Source organism: Sapajus apella, unplaced genomic scaffold, assembly GCF_009761245.1.
Source record: "Sapajus apella isolate SASKATOON/1434 unplaced genomic scaffold, GSC_monkey_1.0 scaffold16, whole genome shotgun sequence".
Classification (NCBI taxonomy): Eukaryota; Metazoa; Chordata; class Mammalia; order Primates; family Cebidae; genus Sapajus; species Sapajus apella.
This window is the reverse complement of record NW_022436956.1, coordinates 12,403,865-12,407,698: the sequence shown is the minus strand read 5'-3', so window position 1 is coordinate 12,407,698 and position 3,834 is coordinate 12,403,865. Positions and strand designations below refer to the sequence as shown.

General features: G+C 40.7%; 1 non-coding gene across 1 annotated transcript; it reads left to right on the top strand.

Annotated features, from left to right (window-relative positions):
- The first annotated feature begins 1,229 nt into the window (after positions 1-1,229).
- Positions 1,230-1,394, top strand: LOC116556454. Its single transcript, XR_004271004.1, has one exon. It is a non-coding gene; the product is annotated as a U1 spliceosomal RNA (small nuclear RNA).
- The last annotated feature ends 2,440 nt before the right edge of the window (positions 1,395-3,834 follow it).

Here is a 3,834-nt window from a genome sequence, read left to right as displayed (position 1 = left end):
AAGAAATCAAGACCATCCTGGCCAACATGGTGAAACATCATCTCTACTAAAATACAAAAATTAGCTGGGCATGTTGACTCACACCTGTAGTTCCAGCTACTCGAGAGGCCGAGGCAGGAGAATCCCTTGAACCTGGGAGGTGGGGTTTGCAGTGAGCTGAGATCATGTCTCTGCACTCCAGCCTGGCAACAGAGAGAGACTTTGCCTCAAAAGAAAAAAAAAAAAAAAAAGTAATGATTGAAATATGTTAAATACATTAAAAATGAGTTCTTAAATACTTTTTGACTGTTTATGATAGTCAAAGGTGAAAACAACCCAAATCACCATCAGATGGTTAATGAATAAGTAAAATATGATATATTCATAATGTGAAATATTATTTGGGAATAAAAAGAAATGGAGCGCTGTACATGCTGTCACATGGATGAACTTTGAAAACATTATCTAAGTGAGAAAAACCAGACACATGTTCACAAAATACATTTTGTATGATGCCATTTATATGAAATGTCCAGAATACGCTAATCCAAACAGACAGAAAAGAGATAAATGACTGTGAAGGGCTGAGGGAGGTGGGGAATGAGGAGTGGCTGCTAATGGGTTTGGGGCTTCCTTTGGGGAGACGGTCTGGAGATAGTGGGTCATGATGATTGCGCAACTCTGTGGCTATTCTAAAAACTACTCAATTGTGCATTTTAAGAGGGTGAACTGTGTAGTATGTGTATTATGCCTCAATAAAGCTGTTATTTTATTTTATTTTGAGGCTTTTACTCATTCTGTCACCCTGGCGGGAGTGCAGTGGCACAATCTCAGCTCACTGCAACCTACTCCCTCCAGGGTTCAGGAGAGTCTCCTGCCTCAGTCTCCCAATTAGCTAGGATTACAGGCACACGCCACCATGTCCAGCTAATTTTTATATTTTTAGTGGAGACAGGGTTTCGCCATGTTGGCCAGGCTGGTCTCTAACTCCTGGCCTCAAGTGATCCTCCTGCCTTGGCCTCCCAAATTTCTGGGATTACAGGTGTGAGTCACTGCACCCAGCCAAGCTGTTAGCTTTTAAACATCATTTTATAGAACTTGTTTGGATCCTGATTTAAACTAACCAATTATAAAGACACATAGGAGACAATCTGGAAGTCTGAACACTGAGGAATAGATGATATTAAGCAGTCATTACTAATTTTGTTCTAGATGTGATCATGGTGTCATGGTTATTAAAAAATTATCTCCTACTTACCTGGCAGGGGAGATACCATGATCACGAAGGTGGTTTTCCCAGGGCGAGGCTTATCCATTGCACTCCGGATGTGCTGACCCCTGTGATTTCCCCAAATGTGGGAAACTTGACTGCATAATTTGTGGTAGTGGGGGGACTGCGCTCGCACTTTCCCCTGGAAGAAAAAAAAAACTATCTCTTGAGGACACATCATAAGTACTTATAGGTTAAACCATGTGATAGCTGAGATTTGCTTCTAAATCATTTGGTCAGGGAGGAACACAGTATGTATAGAAACAAGGTTGCCCATGTATTGATCTTTGTTAAAGATGGGTAAGAACAATGTGCTCATTCATATACTTTTCTCTCTACTGATGAATATGGTTTCAAATTTCCATAATAAAATGTTTTAAAATTATTTTTAAGAAAGAAAACCAAGGACACAAAAAAGAAGAAAAAAGGCTGTCAATAATCTGTTCATTTGTGTTCCGAAGAGCCACCCTTCCAGATCATCCATTTTCCAAAGCTGATCCCAGCCAGGCTGAGTGCTCCTCTTCCTCTGGACTTCCCCAGCACGTGACTTATTCTTCTAGAAGGGTGTCAAATTTACTCGTATTTCTGTCTGTTGAGTTTCATTTTCTGTTTAAACATATATTTATTGTCATTTCAGTCCTCTAAAATTCTCAGGGTTGAGTCATTCTAAGTAAATACTTATCTCTTGAGATGTTAAATGTTTTAATATTTTGGATACAAGTCTTTGTAAACTAGGTTACATGACTTTTACCTCTCTAGTCAATATTTATTAAACTGACTTACCCTATATGAGTTTGAAAAGTTAATCATTATGAAAATTAATCTTGGCACTTGCCGTAATACCATAATACTGTGATTTTCACACGGGATATTCAAGAATAAGGTTGTTTGTTACTTACACCAAGTGAACCCCGGCTGTCTTGTCTGTTTGAACATCTTGTTTTGGTGATATTTGTCACTTCTTTTGCTGGTATTGTCCCTTCTTTCTGCCGAGAGTGCCCTCCTCGACCTGTTTGCTGCTTCTGATTTACCGTACGTGTGAAGGAACCAGACAATTAAACTTATTACAGTTATATGTAGAATGACTACACTGCCTGGCTACCCAGGACAATTTCAGTCCTAGTGTAATTAATAAATAGCATTCTTTTAAAAAATCTTGAATGTATCCTGGTTGGCTTTTTTTTTTCCCAAGTGGTGGGGTCTCATTCCGCTGCCCACACCGCAGTGAAGTGGTGCAATCATAGCTCACTGCAGCTTTGAACTCTTCGGCTCAAATGATCCTCCTGTCTCAGCCTCCTGAGTAACTGGGCCTACAGGTATGTGCCAACACACCTGGCTATCCTGGATTTTAATAAATTGATCATCCTAGTTATATGCCAGGTAGGAGTATATCCTTATTACAAGGTTTGATTGGCCACTGTTACCAGTTCTATTACAGGGATTGATGAGCTGTACTTATCTACTCTCCATTCAGGTGCTAAAGTCTAAGGATACTGTGGCTTTTTTCCAATATTTATTTGGCATTTATTAGGTGACATTCACAATGTTAGTCCTTGTTCTCCGGTTCTCTGAGAGCTTATAGTTTAGTAAGGAGGTGACAGAAATACAAACATGTGATTTCAATGAAATGTTGTACAAGGATATGTATAAAGCTAGAGGTATGCAGTTGGGTGCCTTGAGACCACAGACCAAGGTCCATTAGCCTAGCACAGGGTTTGTCCACCTCGGCCTTATCGACATTTTGGACCACATAATTTTGGCGGGTGGGGAGGGGAGTTGTCCTTTGCATTTTAGGATGTATAGCAGCATCCCTGGCCTCTGCCCATTAGATGCCAGTGGTATTCCTTAAGTCATAACAATGAAAAATGCCTCTAGATATTGTCAATTGCCCCTGAAGGATAAAACTGCTCCAGGTTGAGAAGCGCCCTGGTCCAAGAAGCAGAAGACAATGTGGGGGACTGCCCCAAAATTCCTGCTGGAGGAGACAGTGCTGAGCTAGGTCTGGTGGACTCAGGAAGGGTAAGACCAAGAAGGGAAACAGAGTAGAGGAAAGGACTTTGAGAACAGAGCATGAGTGATGTGTAGGAGCGGGAAACAGAAAGAAGGGAGTTGCATGAATGGGTGGCATGGGGTGGAAAAGGAGTAAACTCAGTTCAGTATTACTAACCTCCATATTTAAGTGCTTTTTGACTTGTTTTTCTTATTCTCTGTATTTTGATTAGTTCAGGGTCAGGTTGACAGCTGAATTCTAAACGATAATATATACAAAATCACTTTGCAGACCTTGTGAAGTGCTATTCATATGTAAATTATCAATGGTTTTACCGTAACAGCAGACAAAACAATGCACTTTATGGTTTTATTTTGTTTGTATGCACTCTGTAATCCTTAAGAATTCTGAAGAGCAGAGCATCACTGTGCTGCTTATTAAACCATTGTGCCTCAGCTTCAAACACTCTCATATACTCTGGTCGTGATGCTGCGGCAACCCCTAGAAACCTTATTTTTCCTTGGCCAGCCAGCTCCTTATGCCAGGAGGGGGCAATAGAGGGCGAATCCAAGCCTGGAGACTGGAAAAGGGACCA